We start from the raw sequence: 14,360 nt of genomic DNA on the forward strand, positions 1-14,360 counted from the left end.
CAGCACGGGGGACGTCGGGTCCCCCACCACAGGGCAGGCCCGAGCTGGGGGGGCCGGGGCAGCCCCACCACCCCCAGGCCGCGCCCAGCACCATGAGGTGACCCGGGGAGCACTTCGAGGCCCACGGCTGGTGACGCCTGCCCACGCTGCCCACACTCGGGCCCACCAGCAGCCTCAGCCGGTCCCCGGCAGCGCAGTGGGCGTTGTGATGTAAAGTCCATATTTTATATCCCCATCTTTACATCTTTCCGACCGTTTACCCGCCCGGTTTAACTTTGCAGCTGGGTGACGGCACTTAGAAGCCGGTCGGCGGGCGCTTTGTATCAAAGGTGCCGACCGGCCAGCCCCGGCACCTTGTGTAACGTGTCCGTGTGTCTGTCCGCCTGGTTCACCGGGGGCGAGGGAGGCTGCCGGTCAGCGGGATCTTTCCCTGGTGTCCCAGGGAGCTGCTCGCCCCACGAGGGCCGCTCGTTTGTTTGGTGGCTTTTGAAAAATGCCAGCTGGGGAGAAAGGAGCCGGGTTTGGGGGAGCCGGGGTTCTCCACAACCCGACGCCGCTTCCCTGTTCCGGGTCACGCTGTGGTGGAGAGCGGGCGCTTTGCCCCCGGTTCAACTGATTCAGGCAGGTGCAGAAGCATGCGGCTGCTGCGGGTGCAGGCAGGGGCTGATTTCATCTCATCGAGTCCCCACCGGCATCCGACGGACGGATCAAGGAGGAGCTGGGCTGCTGCCTGCCCTGGAGCGGGCGCTCTCCCTGGCAAAGGCCTGCTGCTCCTGCCCTGCCTAGTTGGCTTTAAAACTGTTGGTCAGGCAGGCTGCTTTCGTTTTCACTTTGCCTGACCCCCTCCTGCAGCCGGGGTCCTGGGCCAGCTGTCACCTGGACCTTCGGGCCATTTGCCCTTTTTTTTTTTTTTTTTTAAAGCAGAAAGAACTGCCTGCATTTAAACGGGGTCAGTGACCAAAGTCGTCATCTGTCATCAGGGATGGATCTTCCAGGGGTGAGAAAGGCCCCCACCCCGATTCGGCAAGGATGGGGGGCTGGCAGCACGGTGCCGGTTGTGGTGGCGGTCCGAGGCGTGCCAAGGGGGAACCGCCAGCCGCCATGCTCGCAGGCAGCCATCTGTGCCCCTCCGAGAGGAGCCTACTCCCCTGGGAGGTGGGATTCGGCTGCCCTGGGCACATCCTGCCCCGATCCTGCGTGCGGCATGGGGGACTGAGCATCACCCCTGGCCCCTGCCGCTTCCCTGCAGGCAGCCAGCCCTGGGCAAAGAGCCCGGCCGGGGGAAATGCCGCCTGGGCTCGGGGTGGAAATGGGTGCAGGGCACGGGTGGGGCTGGCCATCGCATGCAGCTGCTTTTGGGAATCGGTGCGGGGCCAAGCGCTGGGCTAACGGGACGGCAGAGGCGCAACTCCCCCTGCCCATGCTACGCGCTCCCCCTGCTCCCAAAGGATGGGGAGCGGTGCCTCGTGTGTTCCCACTCTGTAAAAGGAGGCCATTCGCCTTTTTCTCCTGCATTTTCTCCGTGCCCGATGGCCCCTTGGGCTGCTATCGCCCTACAGCACCCTGTGCCTGGCTGCTCTCCCCCACTGCGAGGCACAGGGCCAGTGCTTCCCGCCAGCATCACCCCTCTTCCTCCACTCCCCCTCTGCCTTCTACTCTTGGGGATGACAAGGAGAAGATGAAACATTTCCCTAACACAATTATATTCTAATTTTGCGTGTGTGGCCATAATTTCCCTGTCAACAATTGTAATTAAACATCAGAGCCTAGCTATCCTGCCACTGGTGGCTGTGCAAAGCCAAGTGATGGAGAGCCGTGGCGGGCAGGAGTTGGCGTGAGCCTCGCCGGCTTTCCCCGGGCATCCGTGCCGGGACGGTGCGGGGTGAAAGCAGTGGGGAGATTTTCCTGCTCCGAGCTGTTTCGGTCACCGCGTGTCTTTGCATATGTTGAAAATAGAATTTGCCTTTGAAGGCTTCTCCTTCCTGGTGGCAGCATCGTGGCAAGAAGCGTGTCCCCAGGCCTGCCTGTGAGGAACTGGGGAGGCTTAAAACTCCTCCGGCATCATGGTTTTTTCTTGAAGCTGAGAAGTTCCCCCTTCCACTTTATGGTGCGGCCCCCTCAGTTTCCTACTTTGGGCTATTTTGGTGTAAGGCAGGAAGAAGTGGAAGGGATGGGGGGGGATACGCAAAGGGGTACCGGGGGGATGCCATGCAGACACCTCTACCCAGGACGCCAGAGGGGCTCCGGTGACATTCCAGCCTGGAGATACACTGGAGCCTGCAGGCTCAGGAGCAACCTTGACGTTCCCTGAGCCCCTTGTGATGTGAGGTACAGGCCAACCCCATCCCCTTGGCCCTGCGTAATGGCATAAAACACAGCAGCGTTGCGTGGGCAACATCTCGAGTTCTCTTTGTTTCCATCCTCTGAACCTTCGGGATGGGGATAGCAGTTTTCATCGGCTTCACAACTGTTAGGCTAATAACGTACAGCTAATAAATAAGTCAACAGAGCTGAGATTGCATCGTAGTCCTACAACACCCAAGATCTGTGGCTTAAATAAAACAGTTTCACAATGACTCTTGCAGTACTCAGAGTTGGTGATGCCAGGGGAAAAAAAATCACTGTATAGCGGAGGCTCCAGGCCAGGCACCGTCTGAAGAAGGGCACAGAGACCTTCCCCCACGGGCAGGTTATCCCCCGGGGCTCAGCTCCTGAGCCTTGCTGGAAGGGGAAGAGCCCATCCATCCAATGCTCCCTCTTTGGAGGAACAGCGGCCGTTGTTGCAAAAGCGCTGCTAGCTTTGAGAAGGGCTTTGGAGCCCTGGAAGCCGGTGGTGAACCTGGCGGAGCTGGCAGGGCCAGAGCAGCCCAGCTGCTCTCCAGACATCCAGTGCGGACCCCCAGCAAAGAGCCTCCAGCTCTACCTGCGCTGGGTTTGCCGTTGTCCCACCGACTCCTGTGTCCCTTGGTTGCTGCATATAACACAGCTGACATCCCTCAACTTTGCTTCCAGAGCTGCTCGCTGTCCCCTTCCCAGGGTCCCTTCCCATCCCCTGGCCCCGAGCTCCAGCCCTGGGTCCCTGCAGCACGGTAGCCGCTGGCTGTTACACGAGGCAGAGCGCCGACAGCCCTGGAAAGTGTGGGTGACTTAATAGTTCTGCAGCAATCAAACAAATCCCACTGGAGCCAAACCCGGGTTCATCCATTGCCTCCCCCCAACGCAATGCCGTGTTTGCAGCACCACATTGGAAGAAACAAAAAGGGGTAAAATATCAAAAAGCCGGAGGCGCTGGCAGAGTAGCGATGCCCTCACCAGCCTGCACAGTGCCAGCTTTTCTGCTTCCCACTCCGGGGATTTCCCTGCATTAAAAGTTTTGCAGAGAAGCACCATCCCTTTATAGCCCTTGACTGAGGTCCAGGGGATCCGGCCAGCTCTAAGCTCCGGCCGCAACAAGCTCCCTGCCCTGGGTGTTGCTCCCCGCTTGCAAAGCGGAGCCGTTGCGGCGGCCGGCCGCAGGCATGCAGCTCCTGGCGTGGCCGCCTCCTCCTCGCTGCTGAGGCCTGGGCAGGTTGTTACATGCAATAATGCAGAAGACAGCAGAGAGGGGCCACAAGCTCCGACAGCTGGCAGAGCCACCCATCATCTCCGCAGGAAGATGAGCAGTTTCGCTGGTCGGGTCTTTCTGTTTACCTGTGGCCGCAGTCTCTGTGTCTCAGTTTCCCCTCCGTTTGATGCCAGCAGGGCCAAACTCTGTTCATGTGAAAACCTTGGAGACCTTTGTAGGTGCTGTTGGGGATATGGCAGTGGTGTGCCAGCCCACGCCAGCGTCCACGGACAGGGGAGCCCTGAAAAAGCCCTGCGTTGGAAACCTCGCGGCAGAAACCTGCCTGAGCTGGGGGGGCTGCTTTGTGTCCTGGCCTCGTTCCCAGAGCCAAAAACCAGCCAAGCCATTTAATTTCTCACCGAGGAGGTGCAGGACCCATCGCTGTCTGCAGAGAAAGGACTGCTGGCGCAGAAGAAGAGGCTGAAACCTGAAGCAAGATGGATGGAGACTTGCCCAAAGGTGGCTCTTGGGGTAGGTTGTTCTGTCTCTGAGCCCCCACCCTGGCCAGTCACTGTCCCCATGTCACCTCCCGGGGGTTCAGGAGGGTCCAGGAAAGGCTCGCTGCGGTCCTTGGCCAGGAGAGCTTGGGAGTGCTGAGCTGGTCTAGCGTTAAGTAGTGGGGCAATGTCTGGGGGAGGCTCCGGCCCCCACGAGGGCTGCGGGACACCGGCCACTGCTGCTTCCCTCGGAGCCTTGCAGCCCCCTCTTACAAAACTGAAAATGAATGAAAGGTCAGGTCAGTGCTGGGCAACAAAACAGGTTTAAAAAACAAAAAAGGTACAAAAAAAAGGAGCAAAATCCCCGTTTCCCTGGAATTTTCTTCGAGCAGGGCTGTTTTTCCAAGACGTGATGTGATTCCCTGTGTGCGGTGCTGCTTGCTGGGACCTGCCCCTCATTTGGGACCCAGACTCTTCCCCCATCTCTTAATGTCCCAGGACACCGTGTGACAGCCACCCGTACCGCGAGGGACCTGACGTCTGGCGCAGAGGAGACCGATGGGCCGGGACCACCCAGCGAGGCCAGTGGCTGCACAAAGTCCTCTGCGTAAAGCCCCCCTGCCCCTAAAAATCAGGGCAGCCCAAGGAGGTCCCCTCGGCATGGGGACGGCGAGGAGCGGGACTACGCGAGCATCTCCCGCCCAAAGCTGAGGTCTGGGGGTGTCCTCCTGCCCCCAGGCTCCCGCCTCGGTCCAGTTTCAGGGAGGTAAAACAAACGGGGAGGTGTGGAGCATCGCATGTCGCTGTCGTCGTGGAGGATGCTCCCACGGATGCCTTTCCCCGGAGCCACTGAGATGTGGGCCACCGCGCAGCAGGGCTCAGGCCACCTCGCTGGGAGACCCAGGGCGAGGGGGCCGGTGGGAGCTCGGGGCTTCGCACTGGATCTCAGCGACTTTAAGGAGCAAGTTTGAGTTCATATTTGCATTTAGTCACAGTGTGAGTCAGACATTCCAGCCCCGGCTGCCGAAATGCCTCAGCTCTGACTTCTGATTTCCCACTGCAACCTCGGGGGGTTTTTTTTCTTTTTTTTTTTTTTTTTCCCCCTTCCCTTTCCCTTTCTCCTCTTTTTCTTTCCTTTCTTGCCTGTCCTTTCTGGCTAGCCCTGTTTCAAAGGCAGGTCGGGCTCCCATGGGGACCGAGTGGGCACTGGGCACTGGGCACGGGGCAGCAATGATGTTGCGGGAGGGGATGGGACAGAGGGACAGTTGTGGGCATCGCAGAGAGTTTATTTTTCCCTGTAGCAGTGGGGAGCTGAGGCAGGGTTAAATCCTGCCAGACAGTCCAGCCACAGAGGGGATTGAGCCAGTGAGCCCCCCATATCCCTCCAGCAACAGTGTGGGGGGGGGACATGGGGTGGCAGGAGACCCGCTGAAGCCAGATTTTGGCTACTCCAGCCGTGGCAGGGCTGGGCAAAACTGGGGGGGAAGAGGGGGACGAAACAGGGGAACCTCTCAGGAGAAGCCCCCCCAGACCCTCCACTCCATTGCAGGGTATGTGCCAGGCTTGCGCAGGTTTATATGTCCTCAGCATAAGCGCCGGTTCTTGATTTGTAACATTTTTAATTAAAAAAGACCTGGAGCTCAGCCGGCACTGACCAGGGAGCTGCCCCCCCCAGCCACCCCTTGCTCTCCTCCTGCAGGCACCGGGCACCCAGAGCTGGGTCCTGCAGGAACACGGGGGATGCCCAGCCCAGACCTGGGGGCTGCTGGACCCCCGAGCCAGGGGCTGGGGGAAGGAGATATGCTGAGTATTTGGACAGAAAGGCAGTTTTGTTTTTGGTTTCCTGAATGATGCATTCCACATGGCGTTGCATCACGCACAGCTGTTACATCACTTTAGCCAGGAAATTTAAAACAAGTGGCCTCGGCTGGAAATGGTGGTTTAATTATTATTTATGGACAACAACAACAACAGGGACAGAGAAAAAAGGCCTCCAAACTCTTATTTTTCTTTTTTTTAAAACCCGCCCATCTCTCACATTACAGCTACTTTGTCCCCAGCTCCTTCCCAGCCTGCGTGATGGTGCAGCAGCCGAGCTGCCACGAGGATGGGCTCCCAGCGAGGGCAGCCTTTGGGCTCAGCTCACGCTCTCCAGGCAGCTCGGGCAGCAGTTCTGGACCTTTTGGCCACGCTGTCCCCCTTTCTTCCGAGGGTGTCCCCTCCTTCCCGGCCGCCCCTGCAGCACCCACAGCAGAGCGGGACACTCTCCGGCTCCTGGCTGCCGCTGCTCATCCCTGTGCACGGATTTTTCCTCCACCAAAGGGTGAGCGCGTGCCACCGGCAGCTCCCTGAAAGCATCGTTAGCTTCGCTCGCCGTCCTCCCTTTGGGTGCCATTTGTTATTAGCGACGGCCCCCGGCAGCCCCCGCAACGCGCGCCACTGTTATAATTCCATCAGCTGAGTTATGATAGTCAATACCTCCCGCGGGACAGTCTGGAGTCGCACGATAGATCCGAATTCATCCCTGCCTGCCGTGGCTGCCTGTCAGCGTGGCCTCCCTGCCTGTCCCACGGTGACCAGCCTTCAGCACAGCCGTGGGGGACATCAGTGGCAGTCACAGGTCTCCTTCTCCGACCTATTTTGCTCCTTTTCTTCCAGATGTGGGGACAGAAGTGATGCGGAAAGCGTGATCATCCTCCCTGCCTTCGCGTGGGGGCATTGGGGACCCTCTTCTTCCTCTCTTCCTTAACCCTCTCTTTTGGGCACAGCATGGAGTAGGGACATCAGTGGCCAGGTGTCCCTGTCACCGGCGCTGGGGGGAGGACCCCCCCCTCCACAAGGCTTGGGTCCTGGCTGAGCATGAGTGATGTCTGCTGTGGCCAGCCGGGGCAGGAGCTGCCCGGCTGCTCCTCCAGATCCCTGCTCAGGGGTTTCGTGCAGCCCCCAGCCCTGTTTGCAGGTGGGGAAACTGAGGCAAAAGATTGGGGTGGCCATCGAGCATCTTCACAGGCACCTGCCGGGCAGGGCCACATCCCCAGCGGAGCAGCAGCAGGATGGGGAAGGCAGCGATGCTGGGGGGAAGGCAGCGGGGGGAACGGGACACGGTCCAGCCCTCGCTCAGGACCCGCTGGAGAGCTGGGCGCTGGTGGAGCTGGCTGGATCCAGCCCTGCAGAGGAGCACGGCCATGGCATCCGCCTCCGCTCACCTCCCAGCCCGGGCAGAGCTAGGATGGAAACTTCTCAACCGCGTATTGAAAAGCTTCGGGGCAGCTCATTGGAAAATTCAGCGGGGAATTCTCCTGTGCACAAAACCCCTCGCTTTGTGCAAATGTTGAAAAATGCAAAAACGCTCCATCAAAACGCTGCCCCGGTGCAGCGGCGATGTCAAATGCTCCGGCCGCCTCCCACCACCACCGTGCCGCTTCTCTCCCTAATTACACCCGGAATCATGTTTTCCAGCCCGTCATCCGCAGACTACTGGGTGCTGATGGGACCCCTGGGAAATGCGAGGTCGTGCCACGGTGCAGCGCACCCCAGCCCCGTGGGCTCTCTTGGGGCTCAGGGGGAAGTGGTCCCCAAATTGTAATGTTTAGATGACTCAACTGTAAAGAAATCCCGTTCTGGGTGCCCCAGGTCAAGGGTGCTCTTTATCCCCCTGGCAGCAGGCTATGGTCCCCACAGCACAGCAAAGCCTGGGGATGCTTGTGTCTGCCCCAGGGGCTGCGATCCTGCCTGGGGGGGCTTGGAAAAGCTACCTTAAAATCAACCAAAACCCAACCGGGGTCATGAGAGAGCCCTCGGCATGGTGTGTCGGAGGAGACAACACGGTGTCCCCAGCCCCAGGTGGAATCCCCCCCCCAGCGCCACTGCAACCCGCGGCCCAGGATAGCATCCGCCTACGAACAGGAAACCCTCTGTACGTGTTTGCCGGGGCGGGGGGCCCGGGGAATCTCCTCAGAATGGAAAGAAAAGACACCCCCGCACCCAGAGACCATCGTAGCACCTTCTCTGAGGCGGGGGGGGGAATCTCCGGGGGTGCCCTTGACGGGGTGCCCCGGGGGGGCCGGTGGGGACCGTCTTCCCCCACCAGGATGCAGGGATGGAGGTTGCTGCTGGCTGAGAGAGTTTGTGGGTGGGAGAAGGTTAATTGGGGGGGGTGGGGTGCAGATTCTGCTGGGAAAAGGTTGAGGGGAGCCTGGTCCCTGGCTGTGCAGGCAGCTCTGGTCTGGGCAGAGGGACAGGCAGGAGGCTCCAGGGAAGGGGAATGGGGACAGGGGGAAGGAGAGGAGGGAAGGAGTGAGACAGAGAGGAAGAGGGAGAGGGATGGAAGGAAATAGCTATCACGGGAGTTGGGTGCGGAGCAGGGGACAGGGACGGGAGCCTTGCCCATAGGTGCTGTCCGGCATTGCCAAATGGGATGTCCAGCACCTCTTCACAGGTGAAGACGGCAGGGTGTGAGGGCAGTTGTCGAACCTGAGGGTAAATATTCCTCATGGACAAGGAAGGTGGCAGCCCCCGTCTAAAGGACTGCCAATATAACCCCTGCCAGCCGGAAAAGTCCCCTCCACCCACCCCAAAAGTGCCGCTGAGGAAGGGACAGGAGGAGAAGGCAGGTTTTTGCCTGGCTGAGCTGGGGGTTTGAATGCCGCTGGGATGTAAACGTGTTGTTAACAGGGCACCTTTCCAGCTTCTTCAAGCTAAACAGCTAAATAAATATGTCCTCACGGTGAGTGAGGCTCAGAAAGTTTCAATTTGCAAACGTGCCCCAAAGTGGAGGTGCTCCGAGCGCCGGGACACCGGGAATGGCAGTGGCCTCTCTGCCTTTGCTGCAGGGGAAGGAGAGGACACGGGCGGTGCCTGTTTGGGACCGGCCAGGGGATTTCCCTTCCCTACACAGATTTCTTCCCTTAGCGGGTTTCGTGATATAATGTCAAGTTTCAGCATCATTTGAGGAGTAATAGAAACCTCCCCGGTGAGATGAGTCCCTGCTCCAGGCTCCTTCCCCCACCGTGGGGCACGGCCATGGGAGAGGATGGTCAGATCCCGGTGGCAACTCTCACCGCAGCCGGAGCTGGCTCAAGCCTCCTCTGCAGCAAAGTGAGGGTTTGCAGTGGGTCCCGTCTCAGCCCCATTTTCCACCCTCCCTCCTTGCAGTCTCAGCCCAGGGAGGGGTTTGGGCACCGCCTGCCCCCCAGCTGCCTCCCCGCTGCCAGATCCAGCCCCACCGACATGGGGAAGATCCAGTTTGGCTCCATCCTTTTCTATGCTGTTCCAGTTCTTGCCATCTGCGTCTGCACCGTGACCTTGTCCCACTGCACGTGGCTCTGGCATGGGTGGAAGATGCTGAAAACTCCCCCAAAACTTGAGCTTGGGCACAGGAGCAAAGACCAACCTGGCTGTGAGCAGGCACCTAAAAACCGACTCGGTGCCCTGGAGAAACTTGGCCCTGAGTGACCTAAGTTTATAGATCAGCTCCCCAGCAAGGGGCTGAGATCTAGATGTGCTTCTCCTGGAAGGACACACGAACCCAGATCGCCTTGTTCCAGAGGGTGCTGGGGGCTGGAGCCAAATGACACCCCCCAAATCCACCTTTCTCTCCCGGCAAGGGCCGAGCAGGGGGATGCCATAGCTCTGCCGGCTCTTGCCCATCCTCTGCCACGGCTGCAGGTGCATCTCCACCGTGTCCTCCCACCCGGCCTGGCCCGTGGCACCGCTTCTCTTTCGCTTCCCTGGGCCGACGCGGCGTGTGGGTGGGGGAGCCGACCGCACTGACACGGTGGTATAATTAGATGCCGGCAACCCCAGGAGCTCACGTCACTTCTGCTGAGAGGAAGGAGAAGCAGAAACTCCTGGGACGGCTGCGCTGCCAGTGAGGGGGGACACACACACGGACTGGGGGGGCTGCATTTCAGTGGCCTGGGGACACGGCAAAGGGCAGCTGCAGGGAGCAGAGCATCCTTCCCCACGCTGTGCCTTGTCCCCACCTGTATGGCAGGGGCAGAGGCTGCTGCTGGGGGCAGGGGGGGTTGTCACAGGGCAATGTCCCTGGGCAGGGAGCAGCCAAAAATCCTGCAGCCCGGCTGTGGGTGCCTGTTCTGCAGCTGAAGATGTCGGTTCCCTCCCTGACGTTTTGCAGGGTGCTCCCCCTCCCCTACATCCGCAGCTTTGCAGGGTCTTTGGGGAACAGGGGGGTGCAGAGGGGAGATGGGACGAAATCCAAAGGCGGGTTAAGGGAGACTGGGGGAGGAGGAGGAGGAGGCTGAAGAGATACTTAGCCCTGGGCATGTGAAAGGACACTGCAGCAAAACCCATCTTCCCCCAGGGCTGTGGCCAGCAGGCTGCAGAGTGGTCTGCTCATGGCGGGGGGGACGGACAAGAGGGGACATGGGCACCCCAGAGCTGGGTTTTGGGCCGTGCCCAAGTGGCAGGGGACATTTAGGACAGAGCAGGGTGCTGTGACTCTGGCTGTGGGCCGGTGGGTTCCCAGCAGCCCTGCCAAAGGCTGGGGACACCTGATGACCCCAGTTGCACCATGGCCCCCTCCCTGTGTCCCCGCAGGGCCCTGTCACCCCCCCGCCTTGGCAATGGGGAGCTTGGGTGCAGCCTTGAGCTGTGGGGAGGTGGGCTGGGGGGGGGGGGGGCGCAGGAAGCCAGATTAACGGCAGCCAGTCGTGAAATCTAGGGCAGACCCATCTGTCAGGCGTCTCCCATTTGAATCCGGCTGCGATGCCTCCCCCCGCATTGCCCCCACCTCCTGCATCCCCTCCCCAACCCGCTCCCTCCAAACCCGCATCCGGGGGGGCTGCGGGGAGCATCCTCGGTGGGGGAGAGGAAGCTTGGGGTGGCGAAGGGGCTTTTTACCCTTATTAAACCCTGGATGTGTCTTCTGTCCCCCCAGGTAGCCCCTGGCCTGGGCTCCCGGACTCCTCCAACTCAGTTTTTGGACACCCAGGGACTTTCTCCTCTTTTGAGGAAAGCTCCAGGTGAGGGAGTCTGGAGGTGTCATGATAGGTTGTTTTTTTTAAATCAGGAGCTTAAGGGAGAAAAAAAAAGCACATTTGGAGAGGGGAGAGGAAAGGGCAGAAAACTGACCCCAGCTCTGAACCGCCCACGCGTGCAGCCAAGTCCTGGCTCTGCGGTTCCTGGACAGCCCAAATTTTGAAGCTGCTTTCAAAGCTTTCGGCGACTGGCAGTGTTGGAGCCTCTCCGGGAGCTGCCGGGGAGGGGGTGCAGGGTACCAGCTCTGCCAGCCCCAGGAGGTGCCAGGGATGCCGCCGGCAGGACCACGGGGCTGGAGTACGGAGGAACCGGGGCAGCGAGAGGAGGCTGGGAGTTGGCAGGATCGTGCCCTGACAGCCGAGCCCCACGCTGGCCCCACGTGTTCACACCGGGAGGGGAAGCCCCCGACACCTTGCTCAAACTGTGAAATAGAAAAAAAACTGGTTTTCCAAGAAGCTGCCCCTCTCCCGCAGAGCATCTTGCTCAGATTTTGAGCAAAACTAGGCAAAAAGTGGCTTGGAAAACCCCTGCCATCAGCTCTGCTCGACGCTTGGTGCTGTGGGAAAAGGTGCTTTTTTTATCAAACCCAGCAGGACAGCCAGGTAGAAGGACACAGACCTGTCTGAAATGAAAATATACATCTGGATGTGTGTGTATGTAACCTGGGGCTGCGGGGGCATGTTCACCCGCCTGGGTTTGCAGTGACCTCAGTTTAACTTGGCAGCCGTCAGACGCCTTATCTTATCTCTGCATCGAGCTGTGCTCACAGCTAAACAAGTGCCAAGCGCCTTGGCTTCCCCTGCTCCTGCCTGCTAGGGCACCCACATCATGCAGGCACAGCACCCGTGTGCCCATCGTCGTGGGGAGGGGGGGCAGCTGCTCCGTGCACGGTGCTCAGAGCTGGCACTACAGCTTCCCCCCAGATTAATTCAGGGGAACAGGGAGTGCTCCCATCCCTGCATCCCTCCTCCATCCCTCAGCATCCCGGGAAGGGGAGGTTGAGCTGCCAGGTATCATCCTTGTCTCTATTTTCGTGAGTGGTGAAGCTAAAACCAGCTGCGCTTGAGGTGCCCAGGGCACGAGGGTGCTGTGGTGTGGGCAGCCAGGATGCTCAGGGTTGGGTGATGGGCTGAAGGGCAGAGCCTGGCGTTTATCTCTACTCCTGCCTCCGCATGCATGCTCCCAAAATAAAGCACCAAAGCAAAAAGCTTCACCTGCTCCAACCTGCTGCTCGGCAGGGAGGATGTCACCCTGATTTATAGCTTGCTGTTTTCCTTTCCTGGTAGCTTACAAACCCAAATATTGGCAGGTTTTTTCGCCCAGAGTAGGGGAAGGAGACAGGGATGGGGAGCTCAGGAAAGGAACCTGTGAGGCCCCTGCCCTGCGATGTGCCCCCCACAAGCTGTGCAAGGAGGTTGGGGGGGGGTCATCGGACTTGACTCATCTTTGGTGTAACTAGTTGCCATTTTTTGGGTGCAGCCAGAGCTGGACAGGGGGATGTGCCCCCCCCCAGCCTTGCCTCTGCTGCCTCTGCGGTTTCCCTACCTGCTCCAGGGGCCCCCCAGGCCGGGGTGACAGCGAGACGCAGAAAGCAGGATGTCACCTCAAACCTCAAGAGGAGCTGCCACCGAGGGGGAGGGTGGCCGGGATGCCGAGGCAGGGGTGAGGGGGGGAGGATTTGCAAGTCACCGTATGTAAACATGGGTGCTCCTCTCCCAACCGTCCTCTTCCGCAGCCCCAGTCGCGCAGCTCTTGTGTCCCTGTGGGAACAGGGAATGGTCTCGGTACGCGTGAGCTCCCGGGGGAGTGGGGACACGATCCTTTGCCGGGGCGTATTGGGACCCCTGCCGTGACGATGACTGAAGAAAATGCCCTGATGCCCTCAGGGGTCCTTCTTGGGGTGGTGGCACAAGGGTGTCCCCAGGGTCAGCATAGCACCCCGACCCCTCGTCCCCCTGCCATCCACTGTGAGATGGATATGGTAGCTTTGGGGCAATGGTTGGGGACTCCGTGATCCCCTAAGCTCATTGCGGGGGGCTGGTCTGTCCTCAGGGCTGGGGGGGTAAATTTGGGACTCTGCCCTCAGCCTGCTCTGTTTCTGGGCTCCTCAAGAGCCAGTTTGATTTCAGTTTGTCAGCCATCACCACCGCAAATCCCTTTTGCTCACCCATCATCCACGCAACCCTCCCGCAGCCCCCCTGGGGCACGAGACCCCTGAAAGCTGGGAAACCCGGGACCCCCGACCACATTGGGCTCTTCATCCCCAGACGTGGGGCTGGAACACAGCAAGGAGGTAGCCGCACGTCATTCCTAAAACACTCCGTGCTCCACAGAGCCCTGCTGGCTTTAATGGGGCTCAGGAGGGCGTCGGGGAGGGGGACACCCGGGTGTGACAGTGCCCGCTGCAGCTCCATAACTCTGATGCTGCTTGGTGGAGGGGGTCACGGGGAGAGCACCCACCCGTACACCCACCCACAGCACTTGCGTGTGCAAGCACCCACGAGGTACCCCACCTCCCCAGGGACGGGGCATCGGGGCTATGAGCCTCCCCGGGGAAAAGGCAGCGATTCCCCGCTGCCCGACGGCGAGAGGGTGAACACGGAGAGGGCGAAATGGAGGCAACCCTCTGCCTATACCCCCTCCCCGGTCGCCCCCCCCGCGCCCCGGCTCTGGGCTTTACCGGGGAGTTGAAGGTTTCCGGCTTCGCAGGTGCACGGTGGGGCTGAGGGTGGTGGCGGGGGGGGGGCCCACGGCAGGTGGGGGCCACGGGGGACCGCTGGGTTGTGTCTGTCAGCTCAGCCTGGCTGCGAGGCACCCGCGTGCCACCCCCGGGCATGGGTAGGGGCACCCAGCCCTCAGCCGTGCTGAGGATGAGGACGGTCCCGTTGGGGATGGTGGGTCCATTTTCACCGGCCCCATGTGCCCTGCCAGCCCCCAGCCCCACCGTGCCCTGGGCAGGGAGGACCTGGGCAAGCCGAGGGGATGCCGTGGGATGGGGACGAGCTCAGCTCCAGCTCCCCGGGCCCTCGGACGGCAAGCATGGCTTCAGCCTCTGGCCACCAGCTGTCTGGCCACCCTCACCACAGCGGCGTGAGGCAGGAGGGGCCATGGGAGGGGGCTCCCGAGCCTGCGAGCAACAACTTTTGTGGCTTTGAAAGAAAGAAGAAAGCCCTGCATCTCCGGGGAGCAGCTGCTCCTGTTTGCCCGTCTCCTTTCCTGCCTTTTTTTCTTTTTTTCTTGCCTTTTTTTTTTTTTTTTTTTTTTCTTTCCTTTTTTTTTTTTTTAAAAAACCTTCTTCTTCTCTCGCCTCGACCACAGCA

Source organism: Haliaeetus leucocephalus, unplaced genomic scaffold (genome assembly GCF_000737465.1).
Source record: "Haliaeetus leucocephalus isolate CR32 unplaced genomic scaffold, Haliaeetus_leucocephalus-4.0 Scaffold215, whole genome shotgun sequence".
In the NCBI taxonomy this organism is placed as follows: domain Eukaryota; kingdom Metazoa; phylum Chordata; class Aves; order Accipitriformes; family Accipitridae; genus Haliaeetus; species Haliaeetus leucocephalus.